Raw genomic sequence first — 15,718 nt, forward strand, 5'->3', positions numbered from 1 at the left:
ATAACGAAAATATCAATTACAATGATGACATTAAATGCTGATTGATCTGTAATTGATGTTGATTGATGGTAATCGCTAATTCCTTCATTCCCTCTCGGTCAGTCACTTTGACGAAGGCACATAATGTGCTTTTCCTTTAACAATATGCTTAAAATTTCTAATTATAAACGATTAAATATACCATAGTATGAAATTAAATAAATAAAAGAGAACATACTTAGTTTGGAGAAAATAAAACAATCCTAGCGCACGCGCGTATTGATACAGGCGTGCGTAGTGATGTTTTTGGGCTTGAGAAAAACTGTGCTGCTTCCTCTTGCAGGGGCCACAAAACCTTGTTGTTTTTTTTTTTAGGAATAGAGAGTGAGCATGGCAATTTGGACTCGAATAAGATGAAATTATGGAGATGAAACACCTATTAATATTATTATTTTTATTTTTTATTTATTTTTAGAATATTAGATGAAACACTTCGGATTTGTATAATTAAGGATATGAGATGGAACACATATTCGGATTTATATTGCTTTTGGAAATATGGAGCATGACAATTATCTCCATAGAAATTAAATGCTAAAGAAAATCTTCCTTCATTAAATTAGTATCACATAAGTAGCTTTCTTCATTAGTTTTGAATTCTTAAATTCAAATCCTCATGATTCAATTGTTACCCAAACAGATGAATTTGAAATCTTAGGATTTCAATTACTTAGATTTGAAATACATAAGATTTGAAATCAAAATCCAAATCCAAATTTCAATTCCAAACGGGGCCTAATATTTTTTCTTGTTTTGCTATATGCCTGATTTACTCTTGGGAAACCTTCCTTACGAGTGTTGATGTATAATTATAACATTTTGAAAGTATGTGATTTATGGCTTAATTCATGCATGCTTTGATTTCAAATTTTCATTGAGGAAAACTTTTGTATATAGCACCATGATTTCATACTATACATGTATTTGTTTAGTTCTTGTAGACCATAAGAAATAAGTTCAAATTTGTTGTTGTCAACTTATGTATCACCTATGCATGGGTGACTATTTTCTCTTTCGAAAGTATGATATCTACTAATAAGGTATGTTATTCATGAGATTTAGTTTTTCAAATAATTTCTTTTCTCAAATCTTTTGTTCTAGGTTTGAACTTTTCCTTTTGTACATTGTCATTTTAATTTGATCATTGTTCATTTTCAATCGTTACCTAATCGATAGATATGTGCATATAGGGATAAGTTAGAGATTTTCAACCTAAGAAATATGGTCAACTCGCAATGATAGAATACCTAATAAAGAGGTTAATATGAAAATTCCTAGAAGTGAGGTTAGCTAAACATATGCATCTAATATTTAGGTTGTAATTAAAATAAAAACCAATTAGATAGGTTAAAAACTTAAACCTCTACTTTTAAGTCAGGTTGCAAGTAAATCGATGAAAAACACAAAATCTACCTTTAAAATAGAAAGTTTAAATTACCAAAAAGTAAATTTCATATTCATTTAAATCTATAAAGCCTTTGAAATCACCTATGCATGGGTGACTATATTCTCTTTTGAAAGTATGATATCTACTAATAAAGTATGTTATTCATGATATTTAGTTTTTCAAATAATTTCTTTTCTCAAATCTTTTGTTCTAGGTTTGAACTTTTCCTTTTGTACATTGTCATTTTATTTTGATCATTGTTCATTTTCAGTTGTTACCTCATCGATAGATATGTGCATATAGGGATAAGTTAGAGATTTTCAACCTAAGAAATATGGTCAACTCCTTTTATCGAAAAAAATATGGTCAACTCGCAATGATAGAATACCTAATAAAGAAGTTGATATGAAAATTCCTAGAAGTGAGGTTAGCTAAACATACGCATCTAATATTTAGGTTGTAATTAAAATAAAAACCAATTAGATAGGTTAAAAACTTAAACCTCTACATTTAAGTCAGGTTGCAAGTAAATCGATGAAAAACACAAAATATACCTTTAAAATAGAAAGTTTAAATTACCAAAAAGTAAATTTCATATTCATTTAAATCTATAAAGCCTTTGAATTCAAAAAAAAAAGTGTAAAGAAAGGCTCCATAATTCTAGCAATAATGATGAGTAGAAGGAAAACTGCTATAATAATGGGACCAATAAAAAATCTAAAATTAAGGTATTTAAAGAGAACGTTAATTTTTGCAACTAATGTTTATCAGCTTTAAATAGTGGCAATATGTGTAATTTAGAAAAAAAGAAAGACAATATTTTATCCTACTTGTCAATAATTGGGTGTAGATTGAAAAAAAAAATAGTAGGTGGGTTTTTTCCATTAGATTTTATAGAAATTAAGTCTATAATGAATTCCTCCCTTCGATTTAGTATAGGATTTTATATATATATATATATATATATATATGTTTTATGATTCAATATATATTATGTTTCTAACAGTATATATGCGGATGCAGAAGATCAAACATTGAGTCTAAATAGTCCGCGGAGAATGCCTCCAGACTCAACTTAGTCGAGTACAAAACATCAGAGAACTTGTATCGGTCGTGAGGGATGCTACCTCCGACCAGTACTTGTCTGTCTCACAGAAGAACCACTCTTGAATGAAATATGCGTGGTATTGAGGTTGTGTTTTGCAACTCAAACCTTGACCAAATTGCCTTCTCTGGCGAGTAGAGGACCGGGTTGGGAACTGGGGCCCGCCCAAACTCCCAGTTGATAGGAGCAAGAAATGCTATATTTATAATGTTAAACTCTCTACACTTTGCTTAGTTATTTTCCTTATTATATAGTTTTTCACTTTATTTTATTTATTTAGGTGTATTTTCGAAGCAAAGGAGAAAATATAGAAGAAAAGATGTATGAAAGGCCAAAGCAGGAAATATGTCTGTGCAAATTAGTCAACTCCGACAGAGACCTAAGAGCAGCTCAGGATGAACTAGATGATGATCTTTATATTGGTGGAAATCCTCGAATGTCTAGTTTCCAGAGCTTTTTATGGTTCATCAATATCTGTCACGCCCCTGATTTTTAACACAACTAAAAATCGATATATAATCTCATAATTATACGTGCGTGAACGTTCAGTCATCAATAACAAATACCTGTAAACTTTTTTTTTCCCCTTTAATTTACACACATATTGATGTCCTGAACCTACTATATCAATATTGACCCGCTCCACAGAGTTATTGTCACGCCCCTGATTTTACACACATGAAAATCGATATATATAATCCCATAATTATACATGCGTGAACGTTCAGTCATCAATACAAATACCTGAAATCTTTTTCCCCTTAACTTACACACATATTGATGCCCTGAACCCTCAAAGTTAATATACACTCGCTCCATAGAGTTATATATTACACAAGCTTACGAATTAAATTGTCAATAACAAGATAAAACGTAAATACTCCTCAGAGCTCACTACAACGGAAGTCCAAATAACGGTAAAGTCACAAAATTTGCTTCCTACCGTTTAGCTGCAAGTATGCAACCCCAACTTCACCCACGATTTTCCTGACCTGCAGGATTAACCCCTACACCGTTTGAATGGTGCACCGGGTTGCCACACAACAAACCCGGTAAGCTTTTGCAAGCCAGTATGAGTAACTCAAACCACACACAACTCACACGAATCACGAGAATAACTTACACAAATCACGTTTAATTCAATAAACAAAGCATGAGATAAACTCACACGTTTAAATGAATAAACAAACACGTTTCAATCAAGAAACAAAGCACGAGATAAACTCACATGTTTAAATGAATAAACAAACGCGTTTCAATCAAGAAACAAAGCACGAGATAAACTCACTCAAATCACGTTTAAATCAATAAACAAGCACGGCGGACAGACATTAGCTCTAACTGATCGTATTCACTAACCCGGCCAAAGGCGTGAAGTCCCGATTTTCCCACCCACGATCCTCAACTCGTAAGCCTTTGGACCCGCGGTATAAATACCAAAACATTAAAGGAGTCACAATGGACCCAAAATGTTACACGAATCTAAAATGAAAGATTCCCTGTAATTGATCCCTATCAATTACTCCCGGTAAAAACCCATATTTGAATAAACCACCCGCGAACTAAAATGTTCCTCAAATACACAAATCTCAACGCTTTTCAAAACAAATCGAAATCAACATTTCCACAATCATTTGTTTTCCAAAAGCCACAACCCAAAACAATAAAAAGCATCATTTCATGCATATTGTTTCAAAATCCGCAAACCACCAAAACACATATATTTCACGTAATATATATATATATACGTAGTCATCAGCTCAGGAATGCCTACTAATACCAACTATAGTTTGCAGTTAACTAAATAACTCTCAAAACGATAAAGGTAAGCCCGTTCGTGAATGAACTTCGTGAGATTACTCACCTCAGAATCCCGCTGCGTCTTCTATACAGAACCGAACTAACACTATCACCAACAACTCGTCCAATTCACCTTTTAGAAGCACCTATTCACCAATGATCTCAAATCAGTAATGATTCATAACTAATTTAAGTCTGAAACCCCTGTTTTGAACTAAAATCCCCATAGTGGCGCCAATCGAGGCAAAACCACATCCGAGACCTCCCAAAGTCTCCGGAATACGTCCACGATCGATGTGACCAAACCACAAGTCTATCGGACGCTCAAATCCTCACAGACAGAATAATCGATCGGTATGAAACTGCAAAAATCATAACAATTCCATACGAACTCCAAAATTTGCATATTATATATCGAAACGCTCGTATCAATGAGTAGAACAGATATAATACCAAAAACAGTTCCTTAAGTGGCCAGAACACCGCCGGAACGCCACCACAGACGGTGGTGCACCGCCGCCGGCCAAAACTCAATATTTCACAAAACTCCCAACATCAAAGTTCTTCATCTAAGTATGCTTGTGAACTCTCATAACTAGCTCGAAGTCATAAAACAAGCTTAAGGGATCGAAAACTACCTCACAAGCCGTGAACAGTAATCCCAACTGAGTTGATCGAAGTTTCACGTGAATCGATCCAAACAACCACCAAGGATCGATCAACGAGGTTGCTCTGAGCTCAACCAAGAAGACTTGAAGCCTCGCCGACGTCGGAACAAGGATTTCCGACCGGGTCCGAAAACACCAACCTGCACCGCCTTGCAGCGCCGCCGTGGAGGAGAATCGGCGCTAGAGGACACCAGAGGGACGACCAGAGGGAGGAGACGAACTGATCTGGAAAGTTTCGTCGCCGGAGACTGCCGCAGTTCGCTGGAAAAGTCGGGTCGGATCGTCCGGGTTCGGGTCGGGTCAGCCGGATAATTTTGATTATGAAGGTGCGAACGAGAGAGAAGAGAGATAAAGGAAATAGTTTCCGGAAAAGGAAATTATGAAAATAGTAAGTTTCTCCTTCGGGAAACTTCTATTTATACCAAAATGGAAATTTCTTCCAATGGCCATAACTTTCTCATACGAACTCCGATTCTCGCGTTCCACATATCCACGAACTCGTATCGACGCGCTCTACAACTTTCGTGAAGGAAGTTTTTGGAGATCTCAATGAATAAAAAGTCAACCTTGAGCCCCCCCTAAAGTCATACATTTCAAATAGAAATTCGTCCGAAACACTTCCGCTCCATCCACGAGCCACGAAACCGTCCAACAACCATAAATTAGATTCCGGAAATTCCTCGGAAAATAAATACGAATTTCCGGGGCATCACAGTTATATATTACATAAGCTTACGAATTAAATTGTCAACAACAAGATAAAACGTAAATGCTTCTCAGAGTTAAACTACAACGGAAACCTTATTAACCGTAAAGTCATAAAAATGGCTTCCTACCATAAAGCTGCAAAGGCGCTACCTCAGCTTCAGCCTCGATTATCCTAATCTGCAGGATTAACCTCTACACCGTTTGAATAGTGTACCGGGTTGTCACACAACAAACCCGGTAAGCTGTTGCAAGCCCGTATGAGTAACTCAAAACAGTTAACACAACTCACACCAAAAATAAGGAAAACAACTCATGCTTTGATTCCTTAAAACACGAAATAAAGGAGAATAACTCACACTTTAATTTCCTTTCAAATCGAAACATAGAAAACAACTCACTCCTAGGTTCCTATCAATTGTACCAAAATCGTACCATAAAAACAACCCACACTTGAATTCTATCAATAAAACATAGAAAACAACTCACGCCTTGAATTCTATCAATAAAACATAGAAAACAACTCACACCTTGAATTCTATCAATTGTACCATAGAAAACAACTCACACCTTAATTTCTATCAAATCGTTAATAAGGAAAACAACTTGCACCTTGTCCCCTTAAAAACCATTAATAAGGAAGCAACTCACACCTTGTTCCCTAAAAATACGTAATTCATGAGTTATCAATAAGCAGTTCCCGTTACCCCATGAATTACCTATATGGCAGACAGATTAGAGCTCTAACTGAAATGTAACCACTCGTCCAGCCAAAGACGTGATTACCTGATATTCTGCCAAAGGTCATAGACCTAAAATCCTCTGGCCGCACAGTCCCTTGGAGAAAATCATTAAAGCAGTCGCACAGGACTCAAAAACATTACACAAATCTCAACGCTTTTGAAAACAATCGAAATCAACATTTCCATAATCATTGTTTTCCGAAAAGCCATAACACAAAACAATAAAGAGCATCAATTCATGCATATTGTTTTCATACCCAAATCTTAACACTTTTCCCAAGGTCATAGACCTTCAGTCCTCGGGCCGCACAGTCCCTTGGAGCAAAACATTTAAAGGAGTCGCACTGGACCCAAAATGTTACACAAATCACAACGCTTTTCAAAACAAATCGAAATCAATCATTTCCACAATCATTTGTTTTCCAAAAGCCACAACCCAAAACAATAAAACGCATCAATTCATGCATATTGTTTTCATAAATCCACAAACCACCAAAACATATATATTTCACGTAAATATATATCTATATGTAGTCATCCGCTCAGGAATGCCTACTAATACCAACTATAGTTTGCAGTTAATAAATAACTCTCAAAACAATAAGGGTATTCCCGTTCATGAATGAACTTCGTGAGATTACTCACCTCGAAACTCTCACTGCGTCTTCAATACAGAACAAGGTAGCCAATCCATAAAATAGCCATCCAAAGAATACTACGTCACGTACCTAAGGAATTACAGCTCTGATTCAGTCAACGAATCACAAGGAATAACGTTTCGAAACCCTAAATCGAACCAAAATTCCCAAGGTGACGCCAAAAGAGGTGAAACCACATCCAAGACCTCCCAAAGTCTCCGGAATACCTCCACGATCGATGTGACCAAACCACAAGTCGATCGGACGATCAAATCCTCACGGGTCAATAAATCAACGATATAAAAAACCGTAAAAATCATAAAAAATCCATTCGAACTCCAAAATTTGCATATTATATATCGAAACGCTCGTATCAACGAGTAGAACGTATATAATACCAAAAACAGTTCCTTAAATGGCCGGAACGCCTCCACAGGCGGTGGAGCACCGCCGGCGGCCAAAACTCAATATTTCACAAAACTCCCAACATCAAAAAGTTTCATCTAAGCATGCTTGTGAATTTTCATAACTAGCTTGAAGTCAGAAAACAAGCATTAAGGATCGAAAACTACCTCACAAGCTTTGAAATTTTGCTCAAACTGAGTTGAACCGATTTCCACGTAAATCGATCCAAACAAACACCAAGGATCGATCAAGGAGGCTGCTCTGAGCTCAACCAAGAAGACTTGAAGCTTCGCTGACGTCAGAACAAGGATTTCAGACAGGGTCCGAAATCCTCAAATTGCACTGCTGTGGAGGAGAATCGGCCCTAGAGGACACCAGAGGGACGACCAGACGGAGGAGACGATCCCATCTGGAAAGTTTCATCGCCGGAGACCGCCGCAGTTCACCGGAAAAGTCAGGTCGGGTCAGTCGCGGGTGAGGAGAGAGAATGGAGCATTTCTGATTTTTCCGGAAATGGTAAATGTGAAATGTAAATAGTAAGTTTCTGAAAATGGAAACTCCTATTTATAGAACTTTCCCAAAACTTCAAATGCTCATAACTTTCTCATACGAACTCCGATTTCCGCGTTCCACATGTCCACGAACTCGTATCAATCTCTACGACTTTCGTAAAAGAAGTTTTCGGAGATTCCCAACGCACAAAAAGTCAACCCTTGGCAACCCCCTAAAACCATATTCTTCAATTAATTATTCGCCTGAAACACTTCCGCTCTATCCACGAGCCACGAAACCGTCCAATAACCACAATTTAAATCCGGAAAATCCTTGGAAAATAAATACGAATTTCTGGGGCATCACAATATCATTTTTCTAGAGGAAGTTATGGAGGATTTGGTACAGAAAGGTCAAACTGCGTGTGAATCTAACTTTTAAAGGGAATTTCAGTTTTGAGGCCCAAATCACATCAGAAAGCCCATTTAATTTTTGCTTCATATATCAAATAATATTGCAAATGTGTCGCAATAGAGGATTCTAGAATGAGTTGGCATCATTTTTGGAGAATTTTAAGGAGTTTACAACTTGTATGTAATCAGGAAATGTGAAATAAGGACCGGATACATTCATGATTGCATGAATCTCTTCTTGGCCAAAATTAAGAAGATAAAATTAAGAATATATTCAGCAATATTTCGGCAATTAAACTCCTAGATTCGTGGTTTATATCAACTTACTTTTGGATGTTTTTCATTGGTTGGATGACGCAAAAGATATGACGTGGAATTATTATTAACTCTTGTTATGTGGACCAATGAATTAATTCTTTGAATTACCAAGATGAAGTAGAGAAGAAAAGGAATCAAGAGTGACGTTCTCCTATATATAGGGGCTGCCATCAACGTAAATCATACCTTGTACATACCATTCAACATCATTCTTTCATTATTTTCACACACCAAAAATCAAATTCCATTCTCTAGTCTTCTAGTTCTGCGTCTTCAAGCAAGGAGGAGAAGAAGCCATGCAATACATCAAGTTCCTAGCCGCTATCCACCCTTGTGCCATTCCTAAAAGGTTGCTTGCTTTCAAGGATTCTCAAGTTCAACGTCTCAAGGCTTTGTCATTCATCTTTCCCAATGTATTTCATCTTTTTCTTTGTAAACTTTTTAGTTTTCCTTGATTTGATTTCATAAACTATGAATTCTAGTTAAGATAACGTTAAGAGCAAAATTTATAGCCCGTTTATATATTTTTATAATAAATTTGTAATTTCTATATGTTGGTTTTTATGTTGCTTATGTGAGATTGCTTAATTGATTTTATATTACAGAAAACTTTTGCATGTTTATTTTCTTTGAGTGCATGCTTAAAAGTTATGCATATAATTGAAGTTAGATTTAGGTAAATAATTCACCTAATAGTTTTGTGAACCTATTTCAAAAGTAATAAAGGTTTTGGACAAAGGTCAAAATTAATTAAAGAGAATTGCAAATAGATAAGCTTTCTTATACTAGGTTGTGCACTTTGGTTGACATCCTTTCTTTGTTCTTCATGCATTGAATGTGTTCTTGATTAGCTAGATTTCTAGACTATGATTGCATGTTCAATAGGTTTAATTTAGGTGCTTTCACTTAGACTATATATTCAAGGAAAGTAAAATATGGGAAATCGTTTGCTTACTAACGTTTCATATGGTCAACTTTTTTCTTATGACATAGATAATCGACTATATGAATTGTAATTTATTTTCAATCATATGATTATGGTTTTAATCTTTGTTCTGTACGTATTTTACGTTTTTATTTTTGTTTCTTTTACTTTTTGATTTCAAAACCTCAAACCCCTAATTTACATTTTCATGTTCATATTCTTTTATTCTTAATTTTATTTTTGTAAATTATGCCTTATAAATACATTAATTCGTTATTTTTTTGCATGATTACATGTGTACCCTCAATCTCCGGCTTGAACGATCCCTATTTATTCTATATTGACAACTACATTTTGTATGGTTAAATTGTGTGCTACTTTTAGCATTTTACCAGCCCTCGGTACCTTTTGAAGTTCCTTTAATTAGTAGCACGTGACCAATCGGAACCAAGAGCATGTTGTCATTACACGTGCATGAGGCATCGTCTGGATGACCCACTGTGGGTCCCTGTCTATGATCTTCATACAACCACAAGTGTTGAGTGCATCTAGAAAGATGCCATGATCCTTACCCTCCGAGAACGACGCTTTCGGCTCTCCACCTCATACAAGCACCTCGGCCTCTATGACATCCGTTAACTTCAGTGGAACGAGTACTGCAGAGTCCGTGCTAGGGTAGGATCGTTTGTCGCTGGGGAGAATAAGAGAAGTTTTAACGACCTTGGCCGCGACAAAGTTGTACAATATGGCTCGGTTGTTCACGAAGATAAACAGGTTTTCGTCGACGTTAAGAAACACAAAGGGGTAGAGATTATTCTCTATCTTTGGCCCGTAGCTGGTTTCATCCAAAAATGCTAAATGTATAGCCTTTACAAAACAAACAAAACCTAAAATTCAAATAAAGTAACTATGCACAAATCAAGAATCGTCTTTCGACTCAAGAAAATAGTCAACTCAAGCCTCACTTAATTGAGTGGTCAAATCTGTGATTTATTCGAATTCACACTGAAAACTCTACATAAAAACTTAGTCCAGGAGATTATGAAATATCATCACGCTATAAGATACAAACATTAATATTCCTTTCATCTGAAGAGGAAACACAGGTCACTGTAGTGACAATTTCAATCATTGTTAACTTAAAAATAACACACTATTCTTTTATCTTAAAGGAGATATAGATCACCACAATGACGATTCAAATTATTGTTATCAGATAACAAAACAAACATTCTATTCTTCTTGGACAATAAAAGAATAATACACTTGGGACTTGTTTTAAACAATAATCACCACACAGTCATGGACATCATATTCTCTCTTGAAAAATAAAGGAAAAATACACTGAGACTCTTTTTATTCACTATATATGTGATGCCCCGGAAATTCGTAATTATTTTCCGAGGATTTTCCGGAATTAATTTTATAACTATTGGACGGTTTCGTGGCTCGTGGATGGAGCGGAAGTGTTTCGGGCGAATAATTAATTGAAGAATATGGTTTTAGGGGGTTGCCAAAGGTTGAATTTTTATTCGTAGGGATTCTCTGAAAACTTCCTTCACGAAAGTTGTAGAGCGCGTCGATACGAGTTCGTGGACATGTGAAACGCGAGAATCGGAGTTCGTATGAGAAAGTTATGGCCATTGGAAGAAATTTCCATTTTGGTATAAATAGAAGTTTCCCGAAGGAGAAACTTACTATTTTCATTTGTTTCCTTTTTCGGAAACCAGCTCCTTCCTCTCTCTTCTCTCTCGGCTGCTACCTTCGGTATCGAAGATTTCAGACTGACCCGACCCGGACCCGGTCGATCCGACCCGACTTTTCCGGCGAACTGCGGCGGTCTCCGGCGACGAAACTTTTCAGATAGGATCGTCTCCGCCGTCTGGTCGTCCCTCTGGTATCCTCTAGCGCCGATTCTCCTCCACGGCGGCGCTGCAAGGCGGTGCAGGTTGGTGTTTTCGGACCCGGTCAGAATTCCTTGTTCCGACGTCGGCAAGGCTTCAAGTCTTCTTGGTTGAACTCAGAACGGCCTCGTCGATCGATCCTTGGTGGTTGTTTGGATCGATTCACGTGAAACTTCGATCAACTCGGGTTGGATTACTGTTCACGGCTTGTGAGGTAGTTTTCGATCCCTTATGCTTGTTTTCTGACTTCGATCTAGTTATGAAAGTTCACAAGCATGCTTAGATGAAGCTTTTTGATGTTGGGAGTTTTGTGAAATAATGTGTTTTTGGCCGGCGGCGGTGCACCACCGTCTGTGGTGGTGTTCCGGCGGTGTTCCGGCCACTTAAGGAACTGTTTCTGTTATTATATATGTTCTACTCATTGATACGAGCGTTTCGATATATAATATGCAAGTTTTGGAGTTCGTTTGGAATTGTTATGATTTTTACAGTTTCATACCGACCAATTTATGCTATCCGTGAGGATTTGAGCGTCCGATTGACTTGTGGTTTGGTCACATCGATCGTGGACGTATTCCGGAGACTTTGGGAGGTCTCGGATGTGGTTTCGCCTCGATTGGCGCCACTTTGGGGATTTTAGTTCAAAACAAGGGTTTCGGACTTAAATCGTTTGTGAATTGTTACTGATTTGAGATCATTGGTGAATAGGTGCTTCTAAAAGGTGAATTGGACGAGTTGTTGGTGATAGTGTTAGTTCGGTTCTGTATTGAAGACGCAGCGGGATTCTGAGGTGAGTAATCTCACGAAGTTCATTCACGAACGGGAATACCTTATTGTTTTGAGAGTTAATTGGTTAACTGCAAACTGTAGACGGTATTAGTGACATTTCTGAGTAGATGACTATGTGTGTGTATATATATATATTATGGGATGTATATATATATACATACGTATTCATGTATTAGTTGTGGATTTGTGAAACAATATGCATGAAGCGATGCTTTTTATTATTTTAGGTTGTGGCTTTTGGAAAACAATTGGTGGGAAATGGTATTTCTATTGTTTTGAAAAGTGTTTGAGGATTTGAGAGTCACAGGTTGTGATTTCTCATTTTGAATTAATTTAACGTTTTGATCTGACGACCGGTGGTCTGAGGATTTGAGAGTCACAGGTTGTGATTTCTCCTTTTGAATTGATTTAACGTTTTGATCTGACGACCGGTGGTCTGAGGATTTGAGAGTCACAGGTTGTGATTTCTCCTTTTGAATTGATTTAACGTTTTGATCTGACGACCGGTGGTCTGAGGATTTGAGAGTCACAGGTTGTGATTTCTCCTTTTGATTTGATTTGACGTTTTGATCTGAGGGTCAGGTTGGCCTAAGGATTCGGGGTTGCAGGTTGCATCCTCATGGCAATATTATATCGTAAGATTGAACCTTGGCCGGGTGACAGGTTACGATTCAGTTAGAGCTCTAGTCTGTCTGCCATCGTACTTTAGGGATCTAAGTAGGTTACTTAAGACTCCTGGGTACATATTTTGTCCAGGTTGGACCGATTTGTTGTTTTGTCCAGGTTGGACCGAATTGTTGTTTTATCCAGGTTGGATCGATTTATCATATTCTACTTGTTAGGTTAACAATAGGTATGATTTATTTGTGTTGACGCTTTGTCCAGGTTGGACCTATTTGCTGTTTTGTCCAGGTTGGACCTAATTATTGTTTTATCCAGGTTGGATCGATTTATCATATTCTACTTGTTAGGTTAATAATAGGTATGATTTATTTGTGTTGATGCTTTATCCAGGTTGGACCTATTTGCTGTTTTGTCCAGGTTGGACCTAATTATTGTCTTATCCAGGTTGGATCGATTTATCATATTTGAATTGTTAGGTTAACGATTTATATGATTTTGTCACGGTATGACTTTCGTTGTTTCTTTTGGGAAAATAGTATTGATTTTGGAAGCATGGTATGTTTTCTTTATTCGCGAGTTGAAAGGTTTTCCTCGTTTTTGGCGTGAGTTGTGCATGTGTGTTTTGAGTTACTCATACGGGCTTGCAAAAGCTTACCGGGTTTGTTGTGTGGCAACCCGGTACACTATTCAAACGGTGTAGGGGTTAATCCTGCAGGTTAGGATAATCGAGGTTGAGGCAGCGAGCTAGCAGCTTTACGGTAGGAAGCCATCTTTGTGACTTTACCTTTGATAAGGACTTCCGTTGTATAGTTACTCTGAGCAGCCTTTACGTTTTATTTTGTTGTTGACAATTTAATTCGTAAGCTTGTGTAATATATAACTCTTTGGATGCGAGTGTATATTAACTTTGAGGGTTCAGGACATCAATATGTGTGTAAGTTTAAGGGAAAAAGATTTCAGGTATTTTGTATTGATGACTGGACGTTCACGCATATATAATTATGGGGTTATATATATCGATTTTCATGTGTGTAAAATCAGGGGCGTGACAATATAGGTCACCGACATCATAGTCCCTCTTGGACAATAAAGAAAGAATACACTGAGACTTTTTTTATTCACCATGCAGGTTACTATTATGACAACTCAAACGCCACTCAAGCCAATACAATTAGCTAGGGAGATCACACTACCCATAACATCTCATCAAAATAATATAATGATCATTTCAAAATATTATTTTCACAACTCAACACCGATCTCAAAACAATATAGAAATCACTTTCAAAATATTGTTTTTGCACCTCAAAACTTTCACAACAAACGTGAATTTTTTATTCTAAATATACAATCTACAATATAACTATTTCTTTTTTAAATTTATTTATTTTTCTCAGAAGTCAAGTCACAAAAATAATAATGTGATTGTAATCACAAAACATATTGTTTTTACTTCACAGGAAAATTACTCCAAGACACACACACACTCACATATGTAATCATGCTCTCACAAATGCCACTAATACCAATTATAGTTCACAAATTATATACAACTGAAGAATCAATTTAAATCAAAACTTCGTTTTCACTTACTTAATTATGAATGTTGACGAGCAAACTCATATATAATTCAAAACAAATATTTATTTTCGATAAATATTATTTCACAGCTAACAATTATTTCTAATAATACAATAAAATAAACTCCATTCATAATCCAAATTAATGTAAGCTTTACTCACCTCAATATCCTGCTGCGTTTCAAACATAAAACGAAATAAGCACAACCCACAAAAATCTACTCAAAACAACTTCATCAAGCACATAATCAAATCAAAGTCTCAACTCAGTTCAAAATGAAATACAGTAACGCTTAAATCTCGGAACATCCACTTGTAGCTAGACAAAATTGAAGATTACGCCAATCAAGATGAAACTTCATCCAAGATAACCTAATGCCTCTAAAACACTTATAGGAATAAAAATCTCTTGGTGGAGTAAGTGGGAATACCTTGGCCTAATTTTGTGCATTGGGTTAAGACCCCTTTTTCATTTTGACGCAGCTTAAACATCTAGATGTAATCTTCTTCTTTTTTAAGAGAATCTTTCTTTTTATCAACTAGGTTTGTTGATATGCTCTTCAACGATGATTGCAATTTTTCTCAAGACTATAATTTTTATTTTTATTTTAATAGGTCGTAAGAGTAATATCGAGATTAGAAAAATCCAAAAAATTAGAAATAGAAAAGGCTGTGTCATTTTCATTTTCAATGGGGAGTGAAATTCACACATCCCTTTCTACATATATGTCACTCCCATTTGATCTTTTCTTTCAGAATTTTTCACCTCTTAGTCTTATTTGCATTCCCAGATTAACCTTCATCTCTCAATCAAAATCAAACTGTAACATTGCATTCCATTAGATCTCTCTCTCTCTCTCTCTCTCTCTCTCTCTCTCTCTCTCTCTCTCTCTCTCTCTCTCTCTCTCTCTCTCTCCCCCTCTCTCTCCCCCTACATGTTCATAGAAAATCGAAACCAAGACTCCAAGAGGGACAAACATATAATTGAATAAGGAATATTCACTAGAATTTAGAATTTGCAATAGAAAATAAGAATGTTGATTTATATACCATCAGATCTTAAATTCTGAAAAACTGAAATTGAAAATTTTGTTACATTGGACATAAGTGATATGATATTGGGAAAACTCAATCATTAACAAGAGAGAATGAAGAAGTAAATCATCAAATACCATGAGAGAGA

The sequence above is a fragment of the Rosa chinensis genome, chromosome 5, assembly GCF_002994745.2.
Source record: "Rosa chinensis cultivar Old Blush chromosome 5, RchiOBHm-V2, whole genome shotgun sequence".
Classification (NCBI taxonomy): Eukaryota; Viridiplantae; Streptophyta; class Magnoliopsida; order Rosales; family Rosaceae; genus Rosa; species Rosa chinensis.